The sequence below is a fragment of the Pseudoliparis swirei genome, chromosome 21 (assembly GCF_029220125.1).
Source record: "Pseudoliparis swirei isolate HS2019 ecotype Mariana Trench chromosome 21, NWPU_hadal_v1, whole genome shotgun sequence".
In the NCBI taxonomy this organism is placed as follows: Eukaryota; Metazoa; Chordata; class Actinopteri; order Perciformes; family Liparidae; genus Pseudoliparis; species Pseudoliparis swirei.
The window spans coordinates 6,251,977-6,266,062 of NC_079408.1; the positions used below are offsets into that span (position 1 = coordinate 6,251,977).

The following is a 14,086-nucleotide window of genomic DNA, read 5'->3' on the forward strand; positions in this document are numbered from 1 at the left end:
TCCTGGCAGGCCGCATGTACAACACCACAAATGAAACACTTCATTTTTAAACCACGGCAAGACCTTCGCCGAACTCACGTACTCTTGGAGACTGATCTGTTGTTGTAATATCGATGTTGTAGACTGTTGTCTGCACAAAGGTGAAGAGTGGGACCAAAGTTTCATCGTAAGACAGGTTGAACACGTAGTGGGATTTAAATTGATCATCAAAAGCACCTAACAAGCTCGTAGCTTGGCACGGGATGAGCCAGTAATACACATCGATGTAGAAGGCATCAATTCTGTTTTTGTTTCGGCCAACAGCAAGGAGGTCCGGTTGTTTAGCCTCTCTTCCCAGCAGGTGTTCACTGATGCTGCAGCATGACTGAAAACACAACATCAAAAACTTAGCTCAAGTTATTAGCCATGCAGTGGTACTTGTTGCTCCATGAGTTTAATAGATCCTCCAATTTGAGCAGTCATCTGGCCCTGTGTTGCAAAATGAAATGTGAGCTTCACTGGAAGTGTCTTCCTCCCAAATTAAGTCCCACTTTATTTTGAAAAAGGAACACTCAGTGAAGCGTGTATAAGAATTCGAATGATCACTTTAAAGCAGTGTAGGAAAATGAAGAGTTAGCAAGCTTTCAACTGCTCACTGCATAGTTGAGTCTGTTAGATAAAATAAATGTTGATTTGCTCCTGTGTCGAAAAAGTCTTTGCTGTTGAAGAACTGTTGTAAAGATTGCAACATTGAGATGTTCAGATTAGTTGTTATTTTTCAAGCTTAAATCACTTTTTTATTGAGTTAATATAACTGAAAAACTGGCTTGTGGGATTTACGCAGATGAGACACACATACCTTGTGACAATGCAACATTTTTCCCACTGCATCACTGGGACTTATTTTGATCCTCTTCCGTCCAGCTGTGGGTGGCAAGAGATGGAGAAGCAGCAGCAGAGAAGCCATGTCACTGTCCCGTCTACCAGGAGTAAATGAGGCAAAACAAATCATGTATATGTACTTGAATGCACAAAGTTAATAGCACCAGCCATTTGGATAATAAATTAAGGATATCATGTAGCTTACGGTATGATCATCTTCTGGAAGGTTCTCTGCAGCTGTCAGAAGTTGGCACAGCTCAGTTGACGGAGTCAGGTGTTTGGCCTCTTTGATGACCGTGGGCTTGAATGCTGTATCCCACTTCTCGAGCATCTTGGAAGCCGTCTCAGCACCAAACAGCAGCGTGAAGTCTTGATTCAGCTGTTGATCATACAGATGCCAAAAATAATAATAATGATTAAGCAAAAGGTGTGTGTGCTGATAACTACTTACATCCAACCAAATTAAGGACTAGAGTTTAAATAAAAGATGTGCACAACTCACGAGTCCTTTGACGTCTAAAAAACGTGGAAATAAATTCTACAATATTTTGAAGAAACACTTACCCATCCATTTCAGTCATATGGCTAGCCAATATGTTGACAAGCTGTCTACGGGTGCGGTGCTTCAGCGAATTTCCTGATTTGTACTCTTCAAGGACATCTTCACCTCCAGGTTTGGTGAGCAAGGCATTTTCTACCATCTACTGACATAAGATTGTAAAAAATTTAGTGTATAATTCAATTCAGTTTATTTGTATAGCCCAATTTCACAAATTAGTCTCGGAGTGCTTTACAATCTGTACACATTGACATCCCTGCCCCAAAACCTCACATCGGACCAGGAAAAACTCCCAAATAATTTTCAGTCTTAATCAAACAAACAAATTGGTCAGGTAACGAGAAACATCTTTTCAGGATATGTGGGGCATGCTGAAGCCAAAACAAGCAATATAGTCTACACTACAAAAGACAAGGCACTGTTCCATGTATGTAAATTAACCTAATTGAATAAATATGTATGGAAAGAAGAGTTACATAATACAAAGCTACACAACAGCTAAACCCTGGGTTAATTATTAATTTACACTAAACTAAGTTTCGTAACTTTCTCAATCTGGCACTCACCATTCTAAATTTAATTATAGTCCAATTGGTGAGAATCATCATTCAGTTAAACAATTTTCTTGATGATATTGTGAGTAAAAATGTTAACTGACATCTACTGCTCTCAAGTACCTCTTTTGCAGCCTCTGAATCCGAAACCTTTTTTGTAGACCTGTCCATGACCTCAGAGCTCAAAATCCCCCTTTGTCTTTGACCGGAGAGGTCATTGTCACTTGAAGAAAGCGTCATGTATCCGTGAGAGAAGATGGTGTTGAATGATCTAAAGGAGAAAAATCTTATTTTTTATTACAAAATTAAAATTAAAATATATCCAGTTACCCGATTGAAATGTGAAAAAATTACAACCAAACACACATTTACAAACTTTTTGGGCAATTAGATGCTGATTTGTCTTTTACGTAAATATTATTTCTTTGTTCATCAAATTTATCACTGTAGTCAGACAGTTAGGGACATAAAAGGCTTCAAAATGCAGATTTAATAATGAAACCTACCTTTATCTGAAATGCTGTCACGCACGATCAGGCAAAGGTCTGGATTGGACTCTTATCAGTTCAAGAAGAATGTCTTCCTCCACTGCAGTGTCAGTTTCATCAAATATGTGAAGTTCAGCTGCATCATGGAGTCCAAATTTGTTTTTGACTACAGGATGAAAAGCATGACAACATAAAGATAAAAAACAGGTTTTAACTGCACATAATGACTGATCAACCATATTATCTATATAACATATCTGAAATTACATGCTTTGACTTAACAGCAGTATTACAATGTTGTGTTGTCGCCATTACTGTACAAAAAACAATAACTTTCAGAAGCAAGTTGAAAACTAAAAACACCATCAGTTATCTACTGTTGTGTATAGCTGCAATAGCAGACGACCTGTTTTCCAGTTGTGGCAAGACTTGAATGTGTAGCCAAGCAACCAAGATAATCCAGATATGGAATTTAAACAAAGTAACAATAAGAGGTAGAAGCTACATAATTGTCAATGTTTGCTGTATTTAGAATGTCAAAATAAACCAAAAAAAGGCCTGCAGCAAGAAGTAGACTATTCACGCCATAAGACGGACAGCACCAAGTACAAGTAAAATAATAAAAACCCATTAGGATTATGACAATCCTATGAACAATGCCACTTAAACATTGTGTATTTGTTGTTAAACCAGCAATAATTTGTTTTTTACATAATATGTTACTCACCTGCAGTGATGAATTCCAAATAGGTGAAACCTAGCTGTAATCGGATGTACTTCTTGGTACTCTGGTATCTCACCTTCAGCAGCATGGTGATATCTTGCAGAAACTGTACAGAGTGGAAAAAGATAGCTGTTCAACTTTCTCGAGGCAAGGAGTTATTAAACATGTATTAAGTCCAACAAGTGGCTAAAGTTAACAGGGTATCGCTAAGTTAACGTTAGAACCTTCGTCTCAGAGATGTTGGGAGTCTATAATTACCGTTTTGGTATCAATTAGGCACTCGCTTTTTCCTCTTTAGTCCCTGTCGCAGTTTAGCATATGCCTGCGATAAAAGTCAGCCAATTAAACCATACGCCGGTGAAATGCAAGACAGCGAGACAGCAGTTCCGCGAAATTAACGTTAACCCTCGACACAGCAGTACCGCGAAACTACAGTTAGCCCTCGACACAGCAGTACCGCGAAACTACCGTTAGCCCTCGACACAGCAGTACCGCGAAACTACCGTTAGTAACGTTAGCCCTCGACACAGCAGTACCGCGAAACTACCGTTAGCCCTCGACACAGCTGTACCGCGAAACTACCGTTAGTAACGTTAGCCCTCGACACAGCTGTACCGCGAAACTACCGTTAGTAACGTTAGCCCTCGACACAGCAGTACCGCGAAACTACCGTTAATAATGTTAGCGCGCGAGACAGCAGTACCGCGAAACTACCGTTAGCCCTCGACACAGCTGTACCGTGAAACTACCGTTAGTAACGTTAGCCCTCGACAGCAGTACCGCGAAACTACCGTTAATAATGTTAGCGAGACAGCAGTACCGCGAAACTACCGTTAGTAACGTTAGCCCTCGACACAGCAGTACCGCGAAACTCCCGTTAGTAAAGCTAGCCCTCGAGGCAGAAGTACCGGAAACTCTCGTTTATGTCCTGTCATGGTGGATCGTCGAATTTCTGATGGCAAAATAATGTGGCATAATTAAGTTAAATATTCTTCAAGAAATTTACTGAAAGAAAAAGTATATTTATTATATTGGCCTGGAATTAAATATGCTCGGCCGGTTTGAACAGGTTCATACATAGACTGATGTTACACTTCCTGGCTTATTTCTCCTCCCTTCAACCAACTAACGTTAGCAAACGTTAAGTTAGCTATTAGTCCCAAGCTTCACTAAAATATAAAACACGTCTCACCACACTTGAAGTTAACACATCATTTCATATGAAGATGAACAGCCTGTAGAAGTAAATATAATGTGTACTTACCTTCTGAAATAACTGCTAAATATCTTCCTGACCACGGGTTTTCTTCACCGTGACTTCAAGAAGAAAGAGCGCGTTGAAACCGGATGTGCAAGTAACTCGGTCAGGAGAGCATCACTTAACTCGCTGCAATAACTCCGCCCCCAGAGCTGTTTTAACACTGTAAGTGCTAAAAGAACACCACGATCAACACGGATCAACTCAGAATATTTGACACTGGGAAATCAACACTACCAATTTTGCTGATGTGTGTGTGTGTCAGGTTCTTGTCACACGGTGAGGCTCAGCCGCAGAGAGACAGGCTGGACGCAATATGAATAACAAAAAAGGCGCTCTTTAATGAGGCAAAACAGTTTACAAAAAAACAACAAGGTCCAAAAAGGGACAGGCAGAGAATCCAGGTTCAGGGCAGGCAGGGTCAACAGGCAGAACCAGGAACACGGACAGGACGACGGGAAAAGGACACGGAACTATAGACGACAATCCGACAGGAGACAAGGGAAAGACTGACACAATATATAGGGGGAGGAACACAGGTGTACGACATCAGACACTAACGAGACAAGAGTGGCTGAGGGCAGGTGCAGGGAATTAAACAATCAAGAGAGAGAAGACAGAGAATATAGAATATACACTTTTATTAATCCCCAAGGGGAAATTAGTTCTCTGCATTTAACCCATCCTTAGTTATTAAGGAGCAGTGGGCTGCGGTGAAGCGCCCGGGAAGCAACTGGGGTTTCAGTGCCTTGCTCAAGGACACTTCGACTTGCAACTAATGGGGAGAGCGGGGATCGAACCCACAACCCTGCGGTTGCAGGACGGCCCTCTTACCCCACTGAGCTAAAGCCGCCCCAAAGGAGACATAGGAGACACGGAACAGGGTGTTACAGTGTGTATACATTTAAAAGTGTACTCTAATGTTACATAATTTAGCTGAGTATCACCATATCACGAAGGCTCACAATAGTTAGTTAAACCAAATTACATACCAATACATACAATCACTTACGGTTTGAGAGGGGTTTTAGTCTTGTAAGGAGTGAAGACGCATAGAATTATAATTGTACCGTTGGCACTCGAGACAACGTGGATGCTGTATAATCCACGGCACACTCTGTTGTCATTATTCATACGCGTGTCTTCCCCCACACCGCTCCTCCTCTACTCCAGTAAAAGAATGCCCCAAAAAGGAGAAAAAGAAAAGGAGATCTCAAAACCTGTGGAAGGGAAACCAATCCGAATCAAACAATAACCGATTTTTCAACCAGAAGACTGATGTTCGTGACCCGGAAGTCAACATTCATGAATTTATCACCTAACTACCGTACTTTAGTAAACCCCCTATGCATGTTTTCTTAATATCAACCGTTGTATGAGAAAACATGTTTTCTTTTTGCATTAGCGGAAATAATTCTAATTTTTTATTGTAATTTTGGTAAAGTGACCCGTCACATATGATTAGATACTAAAGCATTTTTCATATCTCTCCCTTTTTGTTTTTTAATAAACAGCCTTTTTTCCCCACGGGGCCGCTTGACCTCATGGAAAAGATCACTTTGCTCCTCCCGCTTCATTGAGGCTGAACAAGGTGAACTCCGTGACTCCAACTCATGTTACTGTGCCAGTTTGAAGTCGTATGGTAATGGAGGGAAGGGAGAAAAAAACACGAGCTCACATGCTCGGCTAACCTTCCCCACCGGCGTAAAGGTTACATCCACCGGGGTCTGCTGTCCATCCAACTCCCCCGCCGCCGCAGCCTCGCTCCAGTTGCCGTCTTTCCATGTGTCTGACTTGTGTTTGTTGTTGTTGTTTTCTCCTGTGGGCTGAGTTTTACACAGTCTGTCAATCTCCTGAGCGTCACACATTAGAAGGACCAGTGGAGTGAGACACCAAGAGTGATCCCTCTGGGGAACAACTCTTCTCCCACCTCCCCACCCGTCTCTGTTTGTCTCTCTTTATCATTCAGCATTGCTCTCTCTCTCTGCATTCCTCCTCCTCCTCCTCTTCCTCCATCAACAACTCCCCAGACTCCTGGCCAGGTTTGAGAGTCAGACCCCCCCCACCTCTGTCTGGAGAGGCTACGCTACATCTGTCGGCGCTCGAGCGCTCGGCCAAGCCCGGCCACCGTCCCGCAGCATGAGTCACAGCGAACGTGCTACTAATGAACGCCGCTGTAGGAAGATGCCAGTGCCCACCCTCTGCCTCTTTCTTTTTGTGGATAAGTTTCACTCTGTGGGCTGTTTACAAAGTCTCTGTGTCTGGAAACATCGAGTCAGATGACCGTGAGATGTTTGTGGAGAGAAAAAAAACCTCTGGAATGAAACACAAGTCGCACGCCACGCGCCCTCAAACACGGCTTTCCGGGGAGAGAGTCAGCGAATCGCACGGAGATCACGGGTGAGCGAGCTTCTCGGGGGGAGAAGAAGAAAAAAAGTCAGGAGTTTGTGAGAGAAAACTTTTTCTTTCTTTATAAAGAACGGTGAGAGCGCCCTGACCCCCTTCGCGACGTCTGCAAATCAGAGTCAAAAGTCTTTTCTCTCCCGAGTGACGATATTTGAAGGATTGTGTCTTTGATTAAATGGAGATGGGGATGTGTGAGGGAGGAGGAAGAGGAGGGGGTTCTTGAATGTTAAGGAAATATATATATTTTTAAATGCAGAGCTTTAACTCGAGCCTCTGTGTGAATAGCCCCGGCATTCTTCTGGATTTAATGAAAGCTTCCAAAGTGAGTGAAAGCCTGAAATGGCATTAGTTGGCACACAATAATCGCCTTAACTGTAGGTATTAAACCTTAACGGCCGAGACCTAATTGGCCGACCAGTGAATAGGCCAATGGGTGGCTGACTCTCAGGCTGCAAAGTCGAAATGCCTGAAGGTCCTTACCCTCGTCTACTTCTTTATACTTCAAATGAGAAAAACGCTCGGACGTCCCTCTTGATTAAACATCCGTATCGAGCTCCCCCCCCCCCCCCCCAACCACCCCTTGTGCCTGTTCTTTTGTTTGAGGGCTTTTCTCCACTAAATCGCCTGTTAAATTCCTCCGTCAGCGCGGAGGCCTCACCTTTGATTTCGTATTTTTTTGTGCGTGTTTTTTTGTTGTTGCCAAATGTATCCGACATCAATTATTTTCATCCGCGTACACACCTTCGCGGCGAGCGCTGAGATCTATTCAGCTTCCCCGTCGCCCGTTGCGGACTCCATTTAACTCGCCTTCGTTGTGACAAAACCAACACAAAAACACTCAGTCAAGTGAAGAAAGCATCAGACTATTGGATCTTTTTACAACAGAGGGTAGAAAAGTGGGCAGGGGGGGGGCGGGGTGTCGAGGGTGCATCCAATCACTGACTCCAATAAAATGAAGTACTCCCTGGCCAATAGAGGAACACGACAGTGGAATGGCGGAGGACAATCATGCAGTGAAGCCCCCGTTATCCAGCCAACTGAGCTAATCAAAACCGTGTGTGCCTGATCAATACCAGTGGACAGCAGATTGCACTCCTAGGAAACCGGTGGAGGCTAAAGGGGTGTATCAAAGGCCAGGGGAGAGGGGACAGATAAGAGACCGTGTGAGGCCGTGGGGGGTAATGCGCTAACCGGGGGGGACGGGGACGAGTTGAGTGATTTCAAGCGGGGTATGAAGTGAAACACTGCCGGGCCAAAGGAGGGAGGAATATCCCACTCAAACACACAATGGGAAGTCATTTAAAAAAAGGCATTTCCTGTTGTTTCTCACGCAGTAAATTATGAATGTGCAAAGAGACAAGTGTGAAATAGTATAATAGTCGAAGAAGAATGGGCTTTTAGGCTTTTATTTTGTACTTCTGATGCTTGAAGTCCTGAGAAAAATGACCTAAACCAATAATTGTTTCCAAAAATATCTACGAATTGTATTATTTACATCATCCCATTGAGTGTCTGCAAACTGCAAAAAGAGTGGCCTATGGAGGGCTGGTGGACTCTAAGTGAATTCAGAACGGTGTATTTTTACAATTATCTGTCTCTAACCGGAACAGGAAGTTACTGGATATGTTGTGCGAAAAGAAAAACATGAGAGCATTGCTCTGAAAACCATCGGGATTAAATGATCTATCTCTTTTTTCTCGGAGTAATCTGAACAGTTATTGAGTACTGGATACGATTTTAATGAACTAATCCCGGCAACGCTCCGTTATTTTGACATTCGTTGGTGTGTTTACTGTTTACCTGGGAGTTAGAGGGTTGATATCAGTTATCCACGACTAAGCCCACATAAGTGAGTCCCCAAGCACCACGCATGTGAACTCTGTGGCTTCGCTGTGGGAACAGGAGCTCTGGGCAGTCATTAGCTGCTTCTTTGGACATGTTTTTACTCGCATGTTGAAAGCATCGCATCGGAGAAGCTGTACTGAAATGGCGAAATGGCTTTTTTGCTGCAGCGAAGCAGCGGCAACATGGGCGATAAACGAGAGACGGTTGGAAGTGGTGCTCTTGGAAAAAACGAATCCATGTTCAGGCTTCTTCACGAAATGGAGAAAGATGGTGCGCCAGGAGCGAGTTGTTACACCGTGTGCTCTATTATCAACACCTCTGGTTGGTTTCAAGTTTGACAAAATGAAATTAAAAGTGGTGTAATGTTCAAGAAAGCCAATTTGTCTTCCACGATCATGTTGTGGTCGTTATTTGCAAAACAACTGTTGATATCTACAAAGTATATCAAGAAAACATCGAGAAATCCATCACTGGATTGCACACACTTTAAGTTCTGCAGTATTTCCATAATTACTACCCAAACAAATATGGAAATACTATGATTTGACCATATGGTTACAAATTGGAGTGGGTCTAGCGATATACCAGGGAGTAATAACGTGTTACCATGGTGATGCATGACTTTTTACCATGATAAATTATTTATAAGAATATTGGACAATTACAATGTTACTGTAAGTTACAGCAAGACTAAGGTTACGGTGAGGCTATGGACAACATGATGAGTTCAGAGCCATCAAGACACAAAAGATTCTGGAAATAAAAGTGCATGGCCATATCTAAACTACCGCATTTCCCTCCAACAACAATCCGTCTACGTCCTCCAACCAACATCCCACAACCTCTGCAATGTTTTCCCTTTTCTGTCCTTTAGTAGCACAGATCCACTTATGTGTTGTGTTATTTACATGAGGCCACTTATTCTACTGCAGTGCCACTTGATGACATCACAGATATGATTATGTTCTTATGCCTCAAGGCTTCGGGAGACAGTTGTCCGGGTTCACAGATATTGATTGCACTAGGAATAGCACACTATTAAATCTCTTTTCACTTAGTTATAATTAATTAGATGGACACATATAAAAATTAACTAAATAAAACAATATATATATAAATAAATATATATATATATATACAGGACTGTCTCAGAAAATTAGAATATTGTGATGAAGTTCTTTATTTTCTGTAATGCAATTCAAAAAACAAAAATGTCATGCATTCTGGATTCATTACAAATCAACTGAAATATTGCAAGCCTTTTATTCTTTTAATATTGCTGATTATGGCTTACAGCTTAAGAAAAGTCAAATATCCTATCTCTAAATATTAGAATATCATGAAAAAGTATACTAGTAGGGTATTAAACAAATCACTTGAATTGTCTAATTAACTCAAACACCTGCAAGGGTTTCTGAGCCTTGACAAACACTCAGCTGTTATAAATCTTTTTTTTACTTGGTCTGAGGAAATATTAAAATTTTATGAGATAGGATTTTAGAGTTTTCTTAAGCTGTAAGCCATAATCAGCAATATTAAAAGAATAAAAGGCTTGCAATATTTCAGTTGATTTGTAATGAATCCAGAATGCATGACATTTTTGTTTTTTTAATTGCATTACAGAAAATAAAGAACTTTATCACAATATTCTAATTTTCTGAGACAGTCCTGTATATATATATAAATAAATATATATATATATATAAATAAATAAAGTGTGTTTGCAGGAAAAGAAGTTACATAAAAAAATACTTTGGTCAAGAAATAGTTGTCATGTTTATATAAGTATATGGTAAATGGTTCAACACTTGCGTGTATTTGAATTGGAACAGGGGGTCAAACAACAGCTTGGCATGATGAGCTCAACAAATCAACAGATCGTAGTGCACAACGGTTCAAAAGTGGACTTAGACATGCTGAAATGGCCAAAGGCTGGCTGGTAAAGCTGTATCCGCTGTGACCCCCCAGACTTCGTGGCCATCTCTCCCACATGGATTGCGCCGATCTTTAGCATTCGACCCTTGCTGCTTGCAACGGAAACATTGCATTCATTTGTCTTCGTCTCCGGACGCCATGAAACATGACCGATAATACCCAATTTAAATAATAATCGTGAGAAATGGTCACAAGTTTCCATGACTCTGGGCTCACAGATTCGGCCAACTGCGGTTTCCAACCTCGAGAGCGTACTTTGAACGTCTCGCTTTTGTGGTTGGCCGATTCACATTCAAATGAAGGGAAGAGGAATATTATGTATCTTTAGATTCTATAGACGCTTCGGGTGTGGGTGGCAAACTTTTAGAGATCTGTGGAGACGTAAAAGTGTCGACGCCGTTGGGATGTAGCCGAACATTCCACACACTCCCCCACACTGCCCATTATAAAGTTTACATTGGAGAACAGCTTCAAGGGAAGTTGCCCCCGGAGAGATCGAAGTGAAGGCCTTATCAGGTGGAAGAATAAAACTGTTGGACACAGTAATACACTTTTTGAAATAAATGATCACTTCTACCATCAAATGTTTCTCCACCATACACTAATTGAATAAAATCCACCTCATTGAATCGAACCGTGTTTCCTCATCTTCAAGCGAGAATTACAGGAATGCACACGGGATCAGTTTTTTATTTTTATATTCTGCAGATTTGCCTCTTCCATCGTCTGCTGAGAAAGGTTCTCCTATGAATGTATTAATACTAAACGGCGTGGCAGTGGCCCCGGCTGTAATCGATGCAAACAGATCTACAAGAAAATGAACGTTGTATAATCTCTCGGTCGTCTCGGGCGTGCGTGGAAACAAAAAAGGGATCGTGGAGCGGGATTTAAAGCATTATACTTTTAATTCTGATCACATCAGTAAAGACGGAGACTTTTATCTCTGAAATCGTTCGCGTCGCTATTTTTTAAATTAAAGACGACGACGTGAAATGGGGAGGAGCCTCTCGCTTGTGGATAAATAGATTCGAGGTGTGTAACACGGAGGGAAATTACAGTTGATAATCCTCACGATGGAAATGAGTCGTTCGAGAGGCAGTTCTGAACGGGGACATTAATCTCAGATAATCTATTGAGCAATGCTGATGATCACATTAATCCTGGCAAATCACTGTCATTGATACAGCCGCATAACGGATTACGACTGGCACAGCTGAATCTGCTGATATAAATGATATATATATATAAAAATATATATAAGTGTATATATATATATATATATATAAATGTGTATATATATAAATGTGTATATAAAATATATATATATATAAAGACGGACAGATAACCGAAGAACAAATATTATAAAGAAATCATGTTATGTGGATAATTGGTGCTATTACCAGATACATCTCTTCACCATTAAGTAGCACGGTTTTCGCTATCCTCCTCCTCCTCCGACGCAAACATGTTGTTCACTAAAGCACACACTCTGAATACGAATGCCAGATAAATATTCAACCTTTTTCAGAATATAATTTTGCCACTTTGTTGTTGACAGCTGTGTCTTTCACGCGAGGGGAAAAAAAAACACATAATAATAACGACCGCGAACACCGCTGCAATTATAATCTGTCGGTTTGAGCCTCTTGAACGGGGTGAGGATTTATCTCCTAATTACTTGTAATAACAAGAACTCGCTGGGATGTCGAGTCGCTGGCGTCCGCCTCATCGAACCGGCAGTGGATGCACGAGTCGGGGCCTCGCATTCGAACGTGGGAGCAGTGTTTTTTTTTTTTTTCCAACTCGAATGGCAATCTCAGGCCGCATGCTGGTTCGGGGGTGTTATTCATTGAAAATCAATATTTTCCATTTCTGAGGATGCAGAATGAATTATTGCTGAGATGAGCATTGTGGAGAGATGGAAGGCTTAGAGTGAGGCATCTGTCATCTGAAGACTTTCACACAAGGACGATTACTTCGTCTCCCCCCCCCCCCTCCCCCACCACTATCAGGACATGCATCACCTGCCGTCCTTTTTAGACGGCTTCTCACAAGATTCAAAGAAGCACAGCGCGAATTCAGGTTTACAATAATTTGGGGGGGGGGCGTTACTATTCTCCCTGCGGTTCGTCCTCAGGGTAAGGGTTATCAGATTTTGTAAAGTTCTACATGTTCGGCTGCTTAGGCAAAACTGCCATTTTTTATGAACGTGTCTAAAAAATGCCAACCGTGTAATTCGACAGTGACCTCAAATCCTTTTTTCGTGGGTAATGGTGAGCTAAGCACAGACACCCTCTAATTCACGAGCCACTCACAATAGAGACGAACAAATTATGGAGCCAGTTTGAAATGTCAAGATAACCAATTATCAAATAAAAATGGCCATTGGGGGGTTCCTTCTGGCCACAGGTGATGAAGCCACCTGAAATAATGGGGAAATCACTGGCAGAATGTTTTTTTTTAGACATGGTCATTGGAGGGAAGTATTAGATTAACCATGAATGTAAGATGCCTTGGGGGCCAAATTACAGCAGATATATTTCTCAAGTGTCCACGCCAAGAAATGAATGATGATTGGCTGATGGATGTGCTACAAATGTAATGACATGTTTAATGGCAGAGCAGTGGAACATTATTCTGTTTGTTTGACACCGAGCATCCACATTCTCAAATCCCTTGATTTATCTGTTGAGATTGGCCAAAAGTATGTGGACAATGTCAAGTGGGAAAGTTTGTTTTATTTCCTTTTAAGGGAAATATTAATGATATAGCATAATATAAATAAATACATATAAATATATATAAAATTACAAATTAAAATATAAATATATATATATATAAAATTAAAATATAAATATAAACAAATATATATATATATGGTAAACACACCCATTTTTATTTAAGTTGCTTGTAAATATTATTTAATGTTGTTAATATTAAGTATTATATTAGTCTTTTGCTGTATTTTTTCTCTCTGTCTTTAATAACCTAAGATGCCGTAACAGCTACATTTCCTGTCCGGATTAATAAAGTACGATATCCCTCTATACATCCATTTGGGGCTTCACCGCCTGGGGGGCTCAGGACCCCCGAGACGATCACAGGACTGAGTGGTTGCAAGATGATTAACGAGCTAAACTAAAGAATTTAAACATTACTTCTACTTCATATAATTATATTTATTATATGTATAAAGAGGGAGATATGTCCTTTTTCTTTTTTCTGGGAAAGTTCATCTTCACATCTCTAAAAAATATTTAAATTGGACCGTCTGTTCATGGAAAAAGCATTTCTCTGCTTTTTATACATCACAATAACCTCCAGCACAGAGCGAAGTCCATTAGAAACGTTTTTCTGTGTCTTCTTTTGTTGGGTGCACTTACCTGACACCCTGCAGCACCGCGAGAGCGACAACATCAGGGCCCACGTTACTAATAATGGCGGGCAGATCAATAA

At 41.1% G+C, this 14,086-nt stretch overlaps 1 long non-coding RNA gene across 3 annotated transcripts; it reads right to left on the bottom strand.

The window, feature by feature from the left end:
• Positions 1–1,071: 1,071 nt before the first annotated feature.
• LOC130211787 (uncharacterized) lies at positions 1,072–4,600 on the bottom strand. 3 transcript variants are annotated; one of them, XR_008835156.1, is made up of 6 exons: positions 4,451–4,600; positions 3,190–3,292; positions 2,481–2,628; positions 2,098–2,245; positions 1,426–1,565; positions 1,072–1,240 (listed from the first exon to the last, which is right to left on the bottom strand). It is a non-coding gene; the product is annotated as an uncharacterized LOC130211787 (long non-coding RNA). The 3 variants fall into 3 exon arrangements; XR_008835157.1 differs by lacking the exon at positions 4,451–4,600 and adding an exon at positions 3,445–3,905 and having other exon boundaries at positions 1,426–1,562; XR_008835155.1 differs by lacking the exon at positions 4,451–4,600 and adding an exon at positions 3,445–3,904.
• Positions 4,601–14,086: the final 9,486 nt, after the last annotated feature.